The following is a 21,428-nucleotide window of genomic DNA, read 5'->3' on the forward strand; positions in this document are numbered from 1 at the left end:
ACCCAGTTTATAATATGTCATATGTAACATTAAATATCACACCAAATGTCTGCCTAGATACCATTTTCAATTCTTATGGATCAGTCCATCAAGATGCTTCAGAATGACTAACAACACGCCGACTACCTTTGAATGCTGCTTGATTCAATCCATTATTTTTCTGCTGCTTGCATGGGCATCAACACGACAGTTGACCGTAACGGTGCATGACAATTTTTCTGCTCACTAACAATTTATAATTGGACAATAACCACTGACTCTGGGTGCTCCTAACCCCTCGCTGTCTCTCTCACCTCTCCCTGTCTGTCCTAAGTTCTTGCAATGTATGAAAATGTTCTAAAGTGCCCTACTCCTGGCTGCTCGGGCGTGGCCATGTCAATAGCAACAGGAACTCCCACCGCAGGTGAGTGGCTGGCAACCAGCAGGGCATGCACTGGGAGAGAAAATAAGAAATCAAATAATGGAATAGCTACATTTATAGTCTGATCTCTTTGTTCAGGAAGTAAGAGAGAGAGAGAGAGAGAGAGAGAAGAGGAGTATGTGGGGTTGTCATAGTCACTGGCTAACAGTGTATCTCAGGGTCAGGAATCTATTGTTTGTAGCTAGGTGTGTTTAGAGGCTGAGCCACGGCCTCCCAGTAGAGCAGCGCAAAGCCTGGAGGACGCTAAGATGAGTACATTCTGTATACTGCGCCACTCAAACATACACCTATACTTAATGTATATACTGTACACCATGGACACCCCTTCAAATACAAAAGTATGTGGACACCCCTTCAAATTAGTGGATTCGGCTATTTCAGCCACACCCGTTGCTGACAGGTATATAAAATTGAGCACACCGCCATGCAATCTCCATAGACAAACATTGGCAGTAGAGTGGCCTTACTGAAGAGCTCAGTGAGTTTCAACGTGGCACCGTCATAGGATGTCACCTTTCCAACAAGTTAGTTAGTCAATGTTCTGTACATACTGTATATAGGTACCCAGACAATAACACACACGATGCATACACTATGAATACACGATACACACACACACCTCCCTCACCATCCCCAGTTGCTGGAGGCAATGTTATATAGAACACGTCCTTTGGGACTGGCACGCACACTGTGTAGTCATTAGTAGTGTTGGGGAGCAGTGCATAGCAAGACGTAAGAAAAAAAGAGAGAATTCTGTACATGTGTCTCTCATTTCTCTCCTCCTCGCTGTTGTCATGGAAACTCGATGATACTGACAGCAGTCCTGTCAGTTTGTCACACAGTCCTCGCCACTTTGAAATCCGCATGTGTCTGTATGTGAGTGTGTGTGTGTTCTGGGGCTGGCTGTATCAATGTTTTATTTATGGCATGGATATGAAACTATTAGGAGAGTCCCAGAGACCACATTCATCTCTCACACAAAAGCAGTGCTGGTGTGTATGTGAGAGTGACTGGTTTATATGTGAGTGACTGGTTTATATGTGAGAGTGACTGGTTTATATGTGAGAGTGACTGGTTTATATGTGAGAGTGATTGGTTTATATGTGAGAGTGACTGGTTTATATGTGAGAGTGACTGGTTTATATGTGAGAGTGACTGGTTTGTATGTGAGAGTGACTGGTTTATATGTGAGAGTGACTGGTTTGTATGTGAGAGTGACTGGTTTATATGTGAGAGTGACTGGTTTATATGTGAGAGTGACTGGTTTGTATGTGAGAGTGACTGGTTTATATGTGCGAGTGACTGGTTTGTATGTGAGAGTGACTGGTTTGTATGTGAGAGTGACTGGTTTATATGTGAGAATGACTGGTTTGTATATGAGAGTGACTGGTTTGTATGTGAGAGTGACTGGTTTGTATGTGAGAGCAACTGGTTTGTATGTGAGAGTGATTGGTTTGTATGTAAGAGTGACTGGTTTGTATGTGAGAGTGACTGGTTTGTCTGTAAGAGTGACTGGTTTGTATGTGAGAGTAACTGGTTTGTATGTGAGAGTGACTGGTTTGTCTGTAAGAGTGACTGGTTTGTATGTGAGAGTGACTGGTTTGTATGTGTATAAAGAGGCATCGTATAAGGTGCAAATGCGAGGGAGAATAAAATGAGGAGGAGAAAGCAAGAGGTGGAGAGGGGGTAGAGGTGAGAGGAGGTAAGGGGGAGAGGGGGAGTGTATGAGAGATGGAGAGGGGGTAGAGAGGAGGAGAGGTGAGAGGGGGTAGAGGAGGAGGAGAGGGCAAAGGGGGTAGAGGAGGAGGAGGAGAAGGCAGAGGGGTAGAGGCAGAAAGGGGTTATAGGAGGAGAGGGAAGAGGGGAAGGTGCGGATAGGAGGAGAAGGGGTAGAGGATGTGAGGAGGAGAGGGGAGAGGTGTGGAGAGGAGAGGAGTAGAGAAGGAGAGTGGAACTCGTGTAGAGGAGGAGAGGACGAGAGGAGAGAGTGGGAGAGGAGGAGAGGACGACAGGGGAAGGCATGTAGAGGAGGTGAGGAGGAGAGAAGGGAGTACAGTAGCTGACATGGTGGTTAATCAGTTCTCCCCACTGAGCCTACCCAGAATCCTCTGAAAGGACTGCAGTATCTAGCTGAGGGGATCTCTCTGAAGCTCAGCAGCCCCTCATGCCCAGGCAGCCAATAATATGTATCTGCAAAGCTCCGGCTTTGCAATAAAGAACTAGGCCATAGGAAATACATAATTCATACGTGGGGCTCCATTTTATAGCTTAAAATGTGCAATTCTGTTTAAATCAAAGCCAAATTTAGTTGATTGATAGGATGTGTCTGTTATCGGAGAGGCAGACTGTAGGCACGCTTGTGTGTGTGAGTGTGTGTGTGTGTGTGTGTGTGTGTGTGTGTGTGTGTGTGTGTGTGTGTGTGTGTGTGTGCGTGTGTGTGTGCATGTGTGTGTGAGTGTGTTCTGGCTAATTAGGCCTCACTCCATTGTGTGAATGCTGTTGCAGTCTCTCGGGGTGCCCCATCGCCGCTGCAGAGAAGATGGTTAAAGTCCAGGAGAAGCACATCCCATGTGACGGGGGCCCCAAGTCCAGCCAGGCTTCAGATCGTGTGCTGAGGTACTCACTCACACCCTCATCACATGACCACCACTCCCCCAGCCTCCCCGCTCATCCCAGTGCATTCCTGTAGCCGTGAATGTAACCTCTGACCTCCATCACTCTCTCTGCTTTCAAATCCTACTTCATATAGATGTAGAAAGAACAATAGAATGCCTACCGTAGCAGCGCTTATGATTCATGCTCTTACAAATTAAGTCCCCCTAGTGGTTCAGTGAGGACGTACACCATGCAGTCAGACAGTCAGACCGCTCTCACCGCGTGTACACAAACACGCCCCCCTGTCCATGGTTATCTTCCAGGCCAATGTGCTTTGTGAAACAGCTGGAGATCCCACAGTACGGTTACAAAAATAACGTGTCCACCAGCACGCCCGCGCTCCAACCTGGCCAAGGAGCTGGAGAAGTACTCCAAGACCAGCTTCGACTACGGCCAAGGCTACGACAGCCAGCACCACGTCTACAGCAGGGGGAAGACAGGCCTGGCCCCAAGGCCCACGGACGGGACACAGACACCTCAACCAAGGGATATGATGGTAGGAAACGACTGCTTGTGCACTCTGATGCACGCACGCACGCATGTTGGCACACACGAACGCACACACACACGAATGCACACACACACGAACGCACACACACACGAACGCACACACACACACGAACGCACACACACACACATTATTCCCAGATTCTAGATCTGTGCTTTGACAATGTTGTAAATATGTTGAACAAGTGATAGACTGTACAGAAGCTCTACTCGACACATATACAACATAGGTGAACTATTGAAATACATATGCATGTCTAAAACCAATGTTTTTACTTCCATCAATTTGATTTTGCATAGTTCACAATTAGAGAGAACAACCCCAATCTGGATTGGAGATGAACATAGAACACAACCCATTTCTTTGATTCATTTTGGACCTGCTGGTCGGAAGGTTTTTGTCTCAGCTCCCTGTAATGTGGATGCGTTCAGGGCTTCTGCGTTCCCCCGCTCGCTCACACACTCTGCTGCCTGCAAGCCCTTACTGCCAAGACCATATTCACACCACTCCCATCCCTCTTGCTTGCGCTCTCTCTCTCCCTCTAGCTCTCTCCTCGTGCTCTCCATCTCTGTCGCCCTCTCCTCTTTCTCCAACCAAGAGCACAATCATTTGCTCTCACACAGCATTCACCATGGAGCAAACCTTCCATTGAAAGACTTCCCTGTAGGTGTTAGTAATTATCTATCTATCTATCTATCTATCTATCTATCTATCTATCTATCTATCTATCTATCTATCTATCTATCTATCTATCTATCTATCTATCTATCTATCTATCTATCTATCTATCTATCTATCTATCTATCTGTCTGTCTGTCTGTCTGTCTGTCTGTCTGTCTGTCTGTCTGTCTGTCTGTCTGTCTGTCTGTCTGTCTGTCTGTCTGTCTGTCTGTCTGTCTGTCTGTCTGTCTGTCTGTCTGTCTGTCTGTCTGTCTGTCTGTCTGTCTGTCCTCTAAATGTATATGTCATGTCTTTCTATACATCTCCATTTCAATATTTCATATTGTTCTTTTTTGGGTGTAAAATCTGGCCTTCTGCTTCGGTATCATTATTGTCTGTTACTGTATACATGTTCTGTATGTGTGTTCTGTATACATATTCTGTATGAGTGTTCTGTATACTTGTTCTATATGAGTGTCTGTACATGTATAATGTATTGTCCTTCATGTGTGTTCCGTATGTTGTGTTCCGTATGTTGTGTTCTTTATGTTGTGTTCTGTATGTTGTGTTCCGTATGTTGTGTTCCGTATGTTGTGTTCCGTATGTTGTGTTCCGTATGTTGTGTTCCGTATGTGGTGTTCCGTATGTTGTGTTCCGTATGTTGTGTTCCGTATGTGGTGTTCCGTATGTGGTGTTCCGTATGTTGTGGTCTGAATGTTGTGTTCTTTATGTTGTGTTCCGTATGTGGTGTTCCGTATGTTGTGTTCCGTATGTTGTGTTCCTTATGTTGTGTTCCGTATGTTGTGTTCCGTATGTTGTGTTCCGTATGTGGTGTTCCGTATGTTGTGTTCCGTATGTTGTGTTCCGTATGTTGTGTTCCGTATGTTGTGTTCCGTATGTGGTGTTCCGTATGTTGTGTTCCGTATGTGGTGTTCCGTATGTTGTGTTCCGTATGTTGTGTTCCGTATGTTGTGTTCCGTATGTTGTGTTCCGTATGTTGTGTTCCGTATGTTGTGTTCGTATGTTGTGTTCTGTATGTTGTGTTCTTTATGTTGTGTTCCGTATGTTGTGTTCCGTATGTTGTGTTCCGTATGTTGTGTTCCGTATGTTGTGTTCTTTACGTTGTGTTCCGTATGTTGTGTTAAGTATGTTGTGTTCCGTATGTTGTGTTCCGTATGTTGTGTTCCGTATGTTGTGTTCCGTATGTTGTGTTCTGTATGTTGTGTTCTTTATGTTGTGTTCCGTATGTTGTGTTAAGTATGTATGTGTATGAATTGTCCACTGTACTCCCTCCCTGCAGCCAAGCACTACTGTAAGAGCCCAGCCAGCAGCACGACTAGCAGCTACGCTCCCAGCAGCACGACGAGCAGATACGCTCCCAGCAGCACGACGAGCAGATACGCTCCCAGCAGCAGCAGTCTAAGCTGCGGAGGGGGAGGAGGAGGGGGCGGCAGCAGCGCCAGCAGCACCTGCAGTAAGAGCAGCTTCGACTACACACAGGACACGGAGGCTGCTCACATGGCCGCCACAGCCATCCTCAACCTGTCCACGCGCTGCAGGGAGATGCCCCACGGCCTGGGAGGCAAACCCCAGGACCTCCTCTCCCAGGTAGGGAGGGCTACAGCCCAGACTCATCCTCACCCACACTCCCCAGCAGGTCTCGGGCGCTGCGTTGCTGTCTGTCACGCTCTCTCTCTGTTAACCACACCTTCTCTCTCGCTACCACACCTCTCTATCGCTCTCTCTACCGCACCTCTCTCTCTCTCTACCACACCTCTCTATCTCTCGCTCTACCACACCTCTCTCTCTGTTAACCACACCTTCTCTCTCTCTACCGCACCTCTCTCTCTCTCTACCGCACCTCTCTCTCTCTCTACCACACCTCTCTATCTCTCTCTCTACCGCACCTCTCTCTCTCTCTCTCTATTCCACACCTTCTCTCTCTCTACCACACCTCTCTATCTCTCTCTCTACCGCACCTCTCTCTCTCTCTACCACACCTTCTCTCTCTCGCTCCCTACCACACCTCTCTATCTCTCTCTCTCGCTCCCTACCACACCTCTCTATCTCGCTCCCTACCACCTCTCTATCTCTTTCTCTCTATTCCACACCTTCTCTCTCTCTACCAGGCCTCTCTCTCTCTCTCTCTCTCTCTCTCTGTCAGCCACACCTTCTCTCTCTACCACACCTTCTCTCTCTACCACACCTCTCTCTCTACTATATCTTCTCTCCCTCCCTCTCTCTCTCTCTCTCTCTCTGCACCTCTCTTCCCTTCTCTCTCTCCGTCTCTCTGCCCTTCTTTCTCTCACTCTCTAGCTCTCTCCAACCCTATCCCTTTGTCTATTTCTTTCCCCTATCTTTCATGCTTTCTTTAATGTTATTTCAATCTATCAGACTACACGTGTATTATATCTCCTATACAATAAGGATATTATCTCTTCCCTACTGTCACCCTGAGTCAGTTCAAGTGAAAAGTGGGCCCTTGTCTGATCCAGTCAGCAATGAGTCAGAGCCCTCATCCACAAGGCTAGGTGTCAGATGCCTTTCTATGCCACTTGATTTAGGCATTGCTGCTTTGCTGATCACAGAATAATGCAGTCTGGCCTAGCATCCTGTGATTATGTGTCCCATTCATTACACCGTGGAGGGCCAGGCACAGCCATGAGAGCAGTACAGCATCTGAGGCTGTGGGAGAAAGATATGCATTGTGGGCACGATGGAGTGGAGCCCTTGGCTTTTTCAGACAGCCTGTAATGGATCAATGAGCATTTCAGTTGCCTCTCTCTCTCTCTCTCTCTCTCTCTCTCTCTCTCTCTCTCTCTGCTCTCTTACCCATGTCTCTCTCTTGTGATCATACCCCTTTGTGGAGGCGACAGTGAGAGTGACCTCTCTGTGAGGACATGGTCTTGACTGTGGCAATCCGTCTCTGTGTGAACCATCACCATCATCCTCATCATCATCACCAGCATCATCATCGCCATCATCACCATTATCATCACTAGAGCGTCGCGGGGATATTCCATGTTCTGCACATTAATTTCATCTCCACGACAGTGTGGGCAGCAGAGTGGGCCAAGAAGGAGGAAAAATGTGTCTCCGTGTCACCCTCTGTCTCTCTGCTTTGTCCCTCTCTCAACCCTCTCTGTCTCAATGCTTTGTCTCTCTCTCAACCTTCTCTCTGTTTATGCTTTGTCTCTCTGTCAACCCTCTCTCCGTCTCTCTGCTTTGTCTCTCTCTCTCTCTCAACTCTCTCTCAGTATCTCTGCATTGTCTCTCTCTCAACCTCCTCTCTGTCTCTCTGCTTTGTCTCTCTCTCAACCCTCTCTCTGCTTTGTCTCTCTGCTTTGTCAATCTCTCAACCTTCTCTATGTCTCTCTGCTTTGTCTCCCTCTCAACCCTCTCTCTGTCTCTCTGCTTTGTCTCTCTCTCATCCCTCTCTCTGCTTTGCCAATCTCTCAACCTTCTCTCTGTCTCTCTGCTTTGTCTCTTTCTCATCCCTCTCTCTGCTTTGCCAATCTCTCAACCTTCTCTCTGTCTCTCTGCTTTGTCTCGCTCTCATCCCTCTCTCTGTCTCTCTGCTTTGTCAATCTCTCAACCTTCTCTATGTCTCTCTGCTTTGTCTCCCTCTCACCCCTCTCTCTGTCTCCCTGCTTTGTCAATCTCTCAACCCTCTCTCTGTATCTCTTGTCTCAACTGTCTCTCTGTCTCTCTGCTTTGTCTCTCTCTCAAACCTCTTTCTGTCTCTCTGCATTTTCAATCTCTCAACATTCTCTGTGTCTCTCTACTTTGTCAATCTCTCAACCTTCTCTCTGTCTCTCTGCTTTGCATTTCTCGCAACCTTCTCTCCGTTTCTGCTTTGTCTCTCTCTCAACTCTCTCTCTGTCTCTCTGCTTTGTCTCTCTGTCAACCCTCTCTCCGTCTCTCTGTTTTGCCCCCCTCGAAACCCTCTCTCTGTCTCTGCTTTGTCTCTCAATCTCAACTCTCTCTCTGTCTCTCTGCTATATCTCTCTCTTAACCATCTCTCTGTCTCTGCTTTGTCTCACTGCTTTGTCTCTCCCTCAACCCTCGCTCTGTCTCTCTCCTTTGTCTCTCTCTCTAAACCTTCTCTCTGTCTCTCTGCTTTGTCTCTCTCTCAAACCTCTCTTTGTCTCTCTGCTTTTTCAATTTCTCAAGGCTCTTACTGTCTCTCTGCTTTGTCTCCCTCTCCTAACCCTCTCTCTGTCTCTCTGCATTTTCAATCTCTCAACCTTCTCTGTGTCTCTGCTTTGTCAATCTCTCAACCTTCTCTCTGTCTCTCTGCATTGTCTTTCTCGCAACCTTCTCTCCGTTTCTGCTTCATCTCTCTCTCAACACTCTCTCTGTCTCTCTGCTTTGTCTCTCTCTCACATCTCTCTCTGTCTCTCTGCTTTGTCTCTCAACTCTCTGTCTCTGCTTTGTCTCTATCTCAACTCTCTCTCTGTCTCTCTGCTTTCTCTTTCTCTCAACTCTCTCTCTGTCTCTGTGCTTTGTCTCTATGTCAACCCTCTCTCCGTCTCTCTGTTTTGCCCCCCTCGAAACCCTCTCTCTGTCTCTGTGCTTTGTCTCTATGTCAACCCTCTCTCCGTCTCTCTGTTTTGCCCCCCTCGAAACCCTCTCTCTGTCTCTGTGCTTTGTCTCTATGTCAACCCTCTCTCCGTCTCTCTGTTTTGCCCCCCCTCGAAACCCTCTCTCTGTCTCTGCTTTGTTTCTCTCTCTCTAAACTCTCTCTCAGTCTCTCTGCTTTATCTCTCTCTTAACCATCTATCTGCCTCTGCTTTGTCTCAGTGCTTTGTCCCTCTCAACACTCCCTCTATCTCTCTGTGTTGTCTCTCTCTCAACTCTCTCTCTGTCTCTCTGCTTTGACTCTCTCTCAAACCTCTCTCTGTCTCTCTGCTTTGACTCTCTCTCAAACTTCTCTCTGTCTCTCTGCTTTGACTCTCTCAACCCTCTCTCTGTCTCTCTGCTTTGTCTCTCTCTCAACCTTTTCTCTGTTTATGCTTTGTCTCCCTCCCAACCCTCTCTCCGTCTCTCTGCTTTCTCTCTCTCACTCTCTCTCAGTTTCTCTGCTTTGTCTCTATCTCAACTGTCTCTCTGTCTCTCTGCTTTGTCTCTCTCAACCCTCTCTCTGCTTTGTCTCTCTGCTTTGTCTCTCTCTCAAACCTCTTTCTGTCTCTCTGCTTTTTCAATCTCTCAACATTCTTTCTGTCTCTCTGCTTTGTCTCTCTGCTTTGTCTCTCTCTCAACCCTCCCTCTGTCTCTCTGCTTTGTCCCTCTATCTCTTAACCCTCTCTCTGTCTCTCTGCTTTTTCAATCTCTCAAGCCTCTTTCTGTCTCTGCTTTGTCTCTCTCTCAAACCTCTCTCTGTCTCTCTGCTTTGTCTCTTTCTCAATCCTCTCTCCCTCTCTCTGCTTTGTCTTTCTCACAACCTTCTCTCCGTTTCTGCTTTATCTCTCTCTCAACCCTCTCTCTGTCTCTCTGCTTTGTCTCTCTCTCACATCTCGCTCTATGTCTCTCTGCTTTGTCTCTCTCTCAACTCTCTCTCTGCTTTGTCTCTATCTCAACCCTCTCTCCGTCTCTCTGTTTTGGCCCCTCGAAACCCTCTCTCTGTCTCTGCTTTGTCTCTCTCTCTCTCAACTCTCTCTCTGTCTCTCTGCTTTGTCTCTCTCTCAAACCTCTCTCTGTCTCTCTGCTTTTTCAATCTCTCAAGCCTCTTTCTATATCTCTGCTTTGTCTCTCTCTCAACCCTTCTCTCTGTCTCTGCTTTGTCTCTCTCTCAACCCTCTCTCTCTCTCTGCTTTGTCTCTCTCTCACATCTCTCTCTATGTCTCTCTGCTTTGTCTCTCTCTCTCAACTCTCTCTCTGTCTCTACTTTGTCTCTTTCTCAACTCTCTCTCTCTGTCTCTCTGCTTTGTCTCTCTCTCAACTCTCTCTCTCTGTCTCTGTGCTTTGTCTCTATGTCAAAACTCTCTCCGTCTCTCTGTTTTGCCCCCCTCGAAACCCTCTCTCTGTCTCTGCTTTGTCTCTCTCTCTAAACTCTCTCTCTGTTTTATCTCTCTCTTAACCTCTATGGGCTAGGTGGGACGCTTGCGTCCCACCTACTCAACAGCCAGTTGAATCCTGTGGCGCGTTATTCAAATCCTTAGATATGCTATTACTTCAATTTTTCAAAAATATGACTATTTTACACCATTTTAAAGATAAGACTCTCGTTAATCTAACCACACTGTCCGATTTCAAAAAGGCTTTACAACGAAAGCAAAACATTAGATTATGTCAGCAGAGTACCGAGCCAGAAATAATCAGACACCCATTTTTCAAGCTAGCATATAATGTCACATAAACCCAAACCACAGCTAAATGTAGCACTAACCTTTGATGAGCTTCATCAGATGACAACCCTAGGACATTATGTTATACAATAAATGCATGTTTTGTTCAATCAAGTTCATATTTATATCAAAAACCAGCTTTTTACATTAGCATGTGACTAGCATGTGACTAGCATTCCCACCGAACACTGCCGGTGAATTTACTAAATTACTCACGATAAACGTTCACAAAAAGCATAACAATTATTTTAAGAATTATAGATACAGAATTCCTCTATGCACTCGATATGTCCGATTTTAAAATAGCTTTTCGGTGAAAGCACATTTTGCAATATTCTCAGTAGATAGCCCGGCATCACAGGGTTAGCTATTTAGACACCCAGCAGGTTTAGCACTCACCAAAGTCAGATTTACTATAAGAACAATGTTCTTACCTTTGTTGTCTTCGTCAGAATGCACTCCCAGGACTTCTACTTCAATAACAAATGTTGGTTTGGTCCAAAATAATCCATCGTTATATCCAAACAGCAGCGTTTTGTTCGTGCGTTCTAGACACTATCCTAAAGGCTAAATAAGGGTGACGAGCAGGGCGCAATTCGTGACAAAAGAATTCTAAATATTCCATTACTGTACTTCGAAGCATGTCAACCGCTGTTTAAAATCCATTTTTATGCCATTTTTCTCATAAAAAAGCGATAATATTCTGACCGGGAATCTGCGTTTAGATAAACAGACAAAGGAAAAGAAACCATTCGGTCGAAGCGGGCACGCGCCTAAGCCCATAGTACTCTGAGTGGCCACTTGCCAAAAGCGATAAAGTGTTTCAGCCAGAGCCTGCCTCGATATCGTTCAACGTTTTCCCGGGCTCTGAGACCCTATGGAAGACGTAGGAAGTGTCACATTATTGCACAGATCCTGAGTCTTCAATAAAAAGAGCCAAGATGAAACACTACTTCTCAGACAGGCCACTTCCTGCTTGAAATCTTCTCAGGTTATAGGAGTTCTGTTATACTCACAGACACCATTCAAACAGTTTTAGAAACGTTAGGGTGTTTTCTATCCAAAGCCAATAATTATATGCATATTCTAGTTACTGGGCAGGAGTAGTAACCAGATTAAATCGGGTACGTTTTTTATCCAGCCGTGCAAATACTGCCCCCTATCCCCAACAGGTTAACCATCTATCTGCCTCTGCTTTGTCTCAGTGCTTTGTCCCTCTCAACACTCCCTCTATCTCTCTGTGTTGTCTCTTTCTCAATCCTCTCTCTGTCTCTGCTTTGTCTCTCTCTCAACCTTTTCTCTGTTTATGCTTTGTCTCCCTCCCAACCCTCTCTCCGTCTCTCTGCTTTCTCTCTCTCACTCTCTCTCAGTTTCTCTGCTTTGTCTCTATCTCAACTGTCTCTCTGTCTCTCTGCTTTGTCTCTCTCAACCCTCTCTCTGCTTTGTCTCTCTGCTTTGTCTCTCTCTCAAACCTCTTTCTGTCTCTCTGCTTTTTCAATCTCTCAACATTCTTTCTGTCTCTCTGCTTTGTCTCTCTGCTTTGTCAATTTCTCAAACTTATCTCTGTCTCTCTGCTTTGTCTCTCTCTCAACCCTCCCTCTGTCTCTCTGCTTTGTCCCTCTATCTCTTAACCCTCTCTCTGTCTCTCTGCTTTTTCAATCTCTCAAGCCTCTTTCTGTCTCTGCTTTGTCTCTTTCTCAATCCTCTGTCCCTCTCTCTGCTTTGTCTTTCTCACAACCTTCTCTCCGTTTCTGCTTTATCTCTCTCTCAACCCTCTCTCTGTCTCTCTGCTTTGTCTCTCTCTCACATCTCGCTCTATGTCTCTCTGCTTTGTCTCTCTCTCAACTCTCTCTCTGCTTTGTCTCTATCTCAACCCTCTCTCCGTCTCTCTGTTTTGGCCCCTCGAAACCCTCTCTCTGTCTCTGCTTTGTCTCTCTCTCTCTCAACTCTCTCTCTGTCTCTCTGCTTTGTCTCTCTCTCAAACCTCTCTCTGTCTCTCTGCTTTTTCAATCTCTCAAGCCTCTTTCTATATCTCTGCTTTGTCTCTCTCTCAACCCTTCTCTCTGTCTCTGCTTTGTCTCTCTCTCAACCTCTCTCTCTCTCTGCTTTGTCTCTCTCTCACATCTCTCTCTATGTCTCTCTGCTTTGTCTCTCTCTCTCAACTCTCTCTCTGTCTCTACTTTGTCTCTTTCTCAACTCTCTCTCTCTGTCTCTCTGCTTTGTCTCTCTCTCAACTCTCTCTCTGTCTCTGTGCTTTGTCTCTATGTCAAAACTCTCTCCGTCTCTCTGTTTTGCCCCCCTCGAAACCCTCTCTCTGTCTCTGCTTTGTCTCTCTCTCTAAACTCTCTCTCTGTTTTATCTCTCTCTTAACCTCTATGGGCTAGGTGGGACGCTTGCGTCCCACCTACTCAACAGCCAGTTGAATCCTGTGGCGCGTTATTCAAATCCTTAGATATGCTATTACTTCAATTTTTCAAAAATATGACTATTTTACACCATTTTAAAGATAAGACTCTCGTTAATCTAACCACACTGTCCGATTTCAAAAGGCTTTACAACGAAAGCAAAACATTAGATTATGTCAGCAGAGTACCGAGCCAGAAATAATCAGACACCCATTTTTCAAGCTAGCATATAATGTCACATAAACCCAAACCACAGCTAAATGTAGCACTAACCTTTGATGAGCTTCATCAGATGACAACCCTAGGACATTATGTTATACAATAAATGCATGTTTTGTTCAATCAAGTTCATATTTATATCAAAAACCAGCTTTTTACATTAGCATGTGACTAGCATGTGACTAGCATTCCCACCGAACACTGCCGGTGAATTTACTAAATTACTCACGATAAACGTTCACAAAAAGCATAACAATTATTTTAAGAATTATAGATACAGAATTCCTCTATGCACTCGATATGTCCGATTTTAAAATAGCTTTTCGGTGAAAGCACATTTTGCAATATTCTCAGTAGATAGCCCGGCATCACAGGGTTAGCTATTTAGACACCCAGCAGGTTTAGCACTCACCAAAGTCAGATTTACTATAAGAAAAATGTTCTTACCTTTGTTGTCTTCGTCAGAATGCACTCCCAGGACTTCTACTTCAATAACAAATGTTGGTTTGGTCCAAAATAATCCATCGTTATATCCAAACAGCAGCGTTTTGTTCGTGCGTTCTAGACACTATCCTAAAGGCTAAATAAGGGTGACGAGCAAGGCGCAATTCGTGACAAAAGAATTCTAAATATTCCATTACTGTACTTCGAAGCATGTCAACCGCTGTTTAAAATCCATTTTTATGCCATTTTTCTCATAAAAAAGCGATAATATTCTGACCGGGAATCTGCGTTTAGATAAACAGACAAAGGAAAAGAAACCATTCGGTCGAAGCGGGCACGCGCCTAAGCCCATAGTACTCTGAGTGGCCACTTGCCAAAAGCGATAAAGTGTTTCAGCCAGAGCCTGCCTCGATATCGTTCAACGTTTTCCCGGGCTCTGAGACCCTATGGAAGACGTAGGAAGTGTCAGATTATTGCACAGATCCTGAGTCTTCAATAAAAAGAGCCAAGATGAAACACTACTTCTCAGACAGGCCACTTCCTGCTTGAAATCTTCTCAGGTTATAGGAGTTCTGTTATACTCACAGACACCATTCAAACAGTTTTAGAAACGTTAGGGTGTTTTCTATCCAAAGCCAATAATTATATGCATATTCTAGTTACTGGGCAGGAGTAGTAACCAGATTAAATCGGGTACGTTTTTTATCCAGCCGTGCAAATACTGCCCCCTATCCCCAACAGGTTAACCATCTATCTGCCTCTGCTTTGTCTCAGTGCTTTGTCCCTCTCAACACTCCCTCTATCTCTCTGTGTTGTCTCTTTCTCAATCCTCTCTCTGTCTCTCTGCTTTGACTCTCTCTCAAACCTCTCTCTGTCTCTCTGCTTTGTCTACTCTCAAACCTCTCTCTGTATCTCTGCTTTTTCAATCTCTCAAGCCTCTCTCTGTCTCTCTGCTTTGTCTCTCACATCTCGCTCTATGTCTCTCTGCTTTGTCTCTCTCTCTCTCAACTCTCTCTCTGCTTTGTCTCTATCTCAACCCTCTCTCCATCTCTCTGTTTTGCCTCCCTCGAAACCCTCTCTCTGTCTCTACTTTGTCTCTCTCAACTCTCTCTCTGTCTCTCTGCTTTGTCTCTTTCTCAACCCTCTCTCTTTCTCTCTACTTTGTCTCTCTCAACACTCTATCCGTCTCTCTGCTTTGTCTCTCTCTCCACCCTCTCTCAACTCTCTCTCTGCTTTGTCTCTCTCTCAAACCTCTCTCTGTATCTCTGCTTTTTCAATCTCTCAAGGCTCTTTCTGTTTCTCTGCTTTGTCTCTCTCTCTCAACTCTCCGTCTCTCTGCTTTGTCTCTCTCACACATCTCTATGTCTCTCTGCTTTGTCTCTCTCTCAACTCTCTCTGCTTTGTCTCTATGTCAACCCTCTCTCCGTCTCTCTGTTTTGCCCCCCTCGAAACCCTCTCTCTGTCTCTGTGCTTTGTCTCTATGTCAACCCTCTCTCCGTCTCTCTGTTTTGCCCCCCTCGAAACCCTCTCTCTGTCTCTGCTTTGTTTCTCTCTCTCTAAACTCTCTCTCAGTCTCTCTGCTTTATCTCTCTCTTAACCATCTATCTGCCTCTGCTTTGTCTCAGTGCTTTGTCCCTCTCAACACTCCCTCTATCTCTCTGTGTTGTCTCTCTCTCAACTCTCTCTCTGTCTCTCTGCTTTGACTCTCTCTCAAACCTCTCTCTGTCTCTCTGCTTTGACTCTCTCTCAAACTTCTCTCTGTCTCTCTGCTTTGTCTCTCTCTCAACCCTCTCTCCGTCTCTCTGTTTTGCCCCCCTCGAAACCCTCTCTCTGTCTCTGCTTTGTCTCTCTCTCTCTCAACTCTCTCTCTGTCTCTCTGCTTTATCTCTCTCTAAACAATCTCTCTGCCTCTGCTTTGTCTCACTGCTTTGTCTCTCTCTCAACCCTCTCTCTGTCTCTCTTCTTTGTCTCTCTCACAAACCTCTCTCTGTCACTCTGCTTTGTCTCCCTCTCAACCCTCGCTCTATCTCTCTCCTTTGTCTCTCTCTCTAAACCTTCTCTCTGTCTCTCTGCTTTGACTCTCTCAACCCTCTCTCTGTCTCTCTGCTTTGTCTCTCTCTCAACCTTTTCTCTGTTTATGCTTTGTCTCCCTCCCAACCCTCTCTCCGTCTCTCTGCTTTCTCTCTCTCACTCTCTCAGTTTCTCTGCTTTGTCTCTATCTCAACTGTCTCTCTGCTTTGTCTCTCTCAACCCTCTCTCTGCTTTGTCTCTGCTTTGTCTCTCTCTCAAACCTCTTTCTGTCTCTCTGCTTTTTCAATCTCTCAACATTCTTTCTGTCTCTCTGCTTTGTCTCTCTGCTTTGTCAATTTCTCAAACTTATCTCTGTCTCTCTGCTTTGTCTCTCTCTCAACCCTCCCTCTGTCTCTCTGCTTTGTCCCTCTATCTCTTAACCCTCTCTCTGTCTCTCTGCTTTTTCAATCTCTCAAGCCTCTTTCTGTCTCTGCTTTGTCTCTTTCTCAAACCTCTCTCTGTCTCTCTGCTTTGTCTCTTTCTCAATCCTCTCTCCCTCTCTCTGCTTTGTCTTTCTCACAACCTTCTCTCCGTTTCTGCTTTATCTCTCTCTCAACCCTCTCTCTGTCTCTCTGCTTTGTCTCTCTCTCACATCTCGCTCTCTGTCTCTCTGCTTTGTCTCTCTCTCACATCTCGCTCTATGTCTCTCTGCTTTGTCTCTCTCTCAACTCTCTCTCTGCTTTGTCTCTATCTCAACCCCTCTCTCCGTCTCTCTGTTTTGGCCCTCGAAACCCTCTCTCTGTCTCTGCTTTGTCTCTCTCTCTCTCAACTCTCTCTCTGTCTCTCTGCTTTGTCTCTCTCTCAAACCTCTCTCTGTCTCTCTGCTTTTTCAATCTCTCAAGCCTCTTTCTATATCTCTGCTTTGTCTCTCTCTCAACCCTTCTCTCTGTCTCTGCTTTGTCTCTCTCTCAACCCTCTCTCTCTCTCTGCTTTGTCTCTCTCTCAAACCTCTCTCTGTCTCTCTGCTTTTTCAATCTCTCAAGCCTCTTTCTATATCTCTGCTTTGTCTCTCTCTCAACCCTTCTCTCTGTCTCTGCTTTGTCTCTCTCTCAACCCCCTCTCTCTCTCTGCTTTGTCTCTCTCTCACATCTCTCTCTATGTCTCTCTGCTTTGTCTCTCTCTCTCAACTCTCTCTCTGTCTCTACTTTGTCTCTTTCTCAACTCTCTCTCTCTGTCTCTCTGCTTTGTCTCTCTCTCAACTCTCTCTCTGTCTCTGTGCTTTGTCTCTATGTCAAAACTCTCTCCGTCTCTCTGTTTTGCCCCCCTCGAAACCCTCTCTCTGTCTCTGCTTTGTCTCTCTCTCTAAACTCTCTCTCTGTTTTATCTCTCTCTTAACCTCTATGGGCTAGGTGGGCTTGCGTCCCACCTACTCAACAGCCAGTTGAATCCTGTGGCGCGTTATTCAAATCCTTAGATATGCTATTACTTCAATTTTTCAAAAATATGACTATTTTACACCATTTTAAAGATAAGACTCTCGTTAATCTAACCACACTGTCCGATTTCAAAAAGGCTTTACAACGAAAGCAAAACATTAGATTATGTCAGCAGAGTACCGAGCCAGAAATAATCAGACACCCATTTTTCAAGCTAGCATATAATGTCACATAAACCCAAACCACAGCTAAATGTAGCACTAACCTTTGATGAGCTTCATCAGATGACAACCCTAGGACATTATGTTATACAATAAATGCATGTTTTGTTCAATCAAGTTCATATTTATATCAAAAACCAGCTTTTTACATTAGCATGTGACTAGCATGTGACTAGCATTCCCACCGAACACTGCCGGTGAATTTACTAAATTACTCACGATAAACGTTCACAAAAAGCATAACAATTATTTTAAGAATTATAGATACAGAATTCCTCTATGCACTCGATATGTCCGATTTTAAAATAGCTTTTCGGTGAAAGCACATTTTGCAATATTCTCAGTAGATAGCCTGGCATCACAGGGTTAGCTATTTAGACACCCAGCAGGTTTAGCACTCACCAAAGTCAGATTTACTATAAGAAAAATGTTCTTACCTTTGTTGTCTTCGTCAGAATGCACTCCCAGGACTTCTACTTCAATAACAAATGTTGGTTTGGTCCAAAATAATCCATCGTTATATCCAAACAGCAGCGTTTTGTTCGTGCGTTCTAGACACTATCCTAAAGGCTAAATAAGGGTGACGAGCAGGGCGCAATTCGTGACAAAAGAATTCTAAATATTCCATTACTGTACTTCGAAGCATGTCAACCGCTGTTTAAAATCCATTTTTATGCCATTTTTCTCATAAAAAAGCGATAATATTCTGACCGGGAATCTGCGTTTAGATAAACAGACAAAGGAAAAGAAACCATTCGGTCGAGCGGGCACGCGCCTAAGCCCATAGTACTCTGAGTGGCCACTTGCCAAAAGCGATAAAGTGTTTCAGCCAGAGCCTGCCTCGATATCGTTCAACGTTTTCCCGGGCTCTGAGACCCTATGGAAGACGTAGGAAGTGTCACGTTATTGCACAGATCCTGAGTCTTCAATAAAAAGAGCCAAGATGAAACACTACTTCTCAGACAGGCCACTTCCTGCTTGAAATCTTCTCAGGTTATAGGAGTTCTGTTATACTCACAGACACCATTCAAACAGTTTTAGAAACGTTAGGGTGTTTTCTATCCAAAGCCAATAATTATATGCATATTCTAGTTACTGGGCAGGAGTAGTAACCAGATTAAATCGGGTACGTTTTTTTATCCAGCCGTGCAAATACTGCCCCCTATCCCCAACAGGTTAACCATCTATCTGCCTCTGCTTTGTCTCAGTGCTTTGTCCCTCTCAACACTCCCTCTATCTCTCTGTGTTGTCTCTTTCTCAATCCTCTCTCTGTCTCTCTGCTTTGACTCTCTCTCAAACCTCTCTCTGTCTCTCTGCTTTGTCTACTCTCAAACCTCTCTCTGTATCTCTGCTTTTTTCAATCTCTCAAGCCTCTCTCTGTCTCTCTGCTTTGTCTCTCACATCTCGCTCTATGTCTCTCTGCTTTGTCTCTCTCTCAACTCTCTCTCTGCTTTGTCTCTATCTCAACCCTCTCTCCATCTCTCTGTTTTGCCTCCCTCGAAACCCTCTCTCTGTCTCTACTTTGTCTCTCTCAACTCTCTCTCTGTCTCTCTGCTTTGTCTCTTTCTCAACCCTCTCTCTTTCTCTCTACTTTGTCTCTCTCAACACTCTATCCGTCTCTCTGCTTTGTCTCTCTCTCCACCCTCTCTCAACTCTCTCTCTGCTTTGTCTCTCTCTCAAACCTCTCTCTGTATCTCTGCTTTTTCAATCTCTCAAGGCTCTTTCTGTTTCTCTGCTTTGTCTCTCTCTCTCAACTCTCCGTCTCTCTGCTTTGTCTCTCTCACACATCTCTATGTCTCTCTGCTTTGTCTCTCTCTCAACTCTCTCTGCTTTGTCTCTATCTCAACCCTCTCTCCGTCTCTCTGTTTTGCCCCCCTCGAAACCCTCTCTCTGTCTCTGCTTTGTCTCTCTCTCAAACCTCTCTCTTTCTCTCTGCTTTGTCTCGCTCTCAACCTTCTCTTTCTCTCTGCTTTCTCTCTCTCAACCCTCTCTCTTACTCTCTACTTTGTCTCTCTCAACACTCTATCCGTCTCTCTGCTTTGTCTCTCTCCACCCTCTCTCTGTCTCTCTGCTTTGTCTCTCTCTCTCAACTCTCTCTCTGCTTTGTCTCTCTCTCGAACCCTCGCTCTGTCTCTCTGCTTTGTCTCTCTCTCAACCCTTCTCTCTGTTTCTTCTTTGTCTCTCTCTCTCAACCCTCTATCCGTCTCTCTGCCTTGTCTTTCTCTCAAACCTTCTCTCTGTTTCTGCTTTGACATGTAGGTGTAAAAACACAAAGAGACCTGCAGAGAGAACTGATTGGGATACTTTTAAACCAAGGGAAAGGGGATGTGATTGGGTAAGGGAAAAGGAGCAGGTGTGTCTTCAGATTAGCGACTGATTGATGACTGGTTAGGGAATGATTATTGCCACCTGTGGTAGGGGAGAAGGAGAGAAATACACAGAGGATACCTGTATTAGTAACACTCCCACCCTTAAAAGAGCAACCCTATAAGGATTGCGACCCAAAGTATTTACAGAGTATTTACAACGAATACCAACAAGATCAACAATCTCTCTAAACCCTCACTCTGTCCCTCTGCTTTGTCTCTTTCTCTAAACCCTCTATCCGTCACTCTGCTTTGTCTCTCTCTCAACCCTCTGTCTCTCAACTTTCTCTCTCTCAAACCTCTCGCTGTCACTCTGCTTTGTCAATCTCTAAAGGCTCTTTCTGTTTCTCTGCTTTGTCTTTCTCTCTTAACCCTCTCTATGTCTCTGCTTTTTCAATCTCTCAAGCCTCTTTCTGTCTCTACTTTGTCTCTCTCTCAAACCTCTCTCTGTATCTCTGCTTTTTCAATCTCTCAACGCTCTTCCTGTTTCTCTGCTTTGTCTCTCTCCCTTAACGCTCTCTCTGTCTCTGCTTTTTCAATCTCTCAAGGCACTTTTTGTTTCTCTGCTTTGTCTCTCTCTCTTAACCCTCTCTCTGTCTCTCTGCTTTTTCAATCTCTCAAGCCTCTTTCTGTCTCTGCTTTGTCTTTCTCGCAACCTTCTCTCCATTTCTGCTTTCTCTCTCAACTCTCTCTCCGTCTCTCTGCTTTGTCTCTCTCTCACATCTCTCTGCTTTGTCTCTCTCTCAACCCTCTCTCCGTCTCTCTGATTTGGCCCCTCGAAACCCTCTCTCTGTCTCTGCTTTGTCTCTCTCTCAACTCTCTCTCTGTCTCTCTGCTTTGTCTCTCTCTCAAACCTCTTTCTATCTCTCTGCTTTGTCTCTCTCAACCCTCTCTCTTTCTCTCTGCTTTGTCTCTCTCAACACTCTATCTGTCTCTCTGCTTTGACTCTCTCTCCACCCTCTCTCTTTCTCTCTGCTTTGTCTCTCTCTCAACCCTCTCTCTTACTCTACTTTGTCTCTCTCAACACTCTATCTGTCTCTCTGCTTTGTCTCTCTCTCCACCCCTCTATCTGTCTCTTTGCCTTGTCTCTCTCTCAAACCTTTTCTCTGTTTCGGCTTTATCTCTCTCTCAACTCTCTCTCTCTGTCTCTCTGCTTTGTCTCTGCATCAACCCTCTCTCTGTCTCTCTGCTTTGTCAATCTCTCAACACTCTTTCTGTCTCTCTGCTTTTTCACTCTCTCAACATTCTCTCTGTTTCTCTGCGTTGTCTCTCCCTCAACCCTCTCTCTGTCTCTCTGCTTTGTCAATCTCTCAACACTCTTTCTGTCTCTCTGCTTTTTCACTCTCTCAACATTCTCTCTGTCTCTCTGCTTTGTCTCTCCCTCAACCCTCTCTCCGTCTCTCTGCTTTGTCTCTCTTTCAACCCTCTCTCTGTCTCTGCTTTCTCTCTCTTAAAACTCTCTCTGCCTCTCTGCTTTGTCTCTCTCTCAATTCTCTCTCTGCTTTATCTCTGCCTCAACCCACTCTCTGTCTCTCTGCTTTGTCTCTCTCAACCCTCTCTCTGTCTCTCTGCTTTGTCTCTCTCTCAACCCTCTCTCTGTCTCTTTGCTTTGTCTCTCCCTCAACCCTATCTCTGTCTCTCTGCTTTGTCTCTCTCTCTCTCAACCCTCTCTCTTACTCTACTTTGTCTCTCTCAACACTCTATCTGTCTCTTTGCCTTGTCTTTCTCTCAAACCT

The 21,428-nt window shown here is 45.3% G+C and overlaps 1 protein-coding gene and 1 pseudogene across 1 annotated transcript in view; one reads left to right on the forward strand and one right to left on the reverse strand.

Moving 5' to 3' along the window:
- The window catches only part of LOC106608148 (disks large-associated protein 2-like), a 777,756-nt gene that overhangs the window by 277,966 nt on the left and 478,362 nt on the right, over positions 1-21,428 (reverse strand).
- Positions 1-21,428, forward strand: part of LOC123743499 (myelin transcription factor 1-like protein) — a 136,913-nt pseudogene that overhangs the window by 34,917 nt on the left and 80,568 nt on the right.

Source organism: Salmo salar, chromosome ssa06, assembly GCF_905237065.1.
Source record: "Salmo salar chromosome ssa06, Ssal_v3.1, whole genome shotgun sequence".
In the NCBI taxonomy this organism is placed as follows: domain Eukaryota; kingdom Metazoa; phylum Chordata; class Actinopteri; order Salmoniformes; family Salmonidae; genus Salmo; species Salmo salar.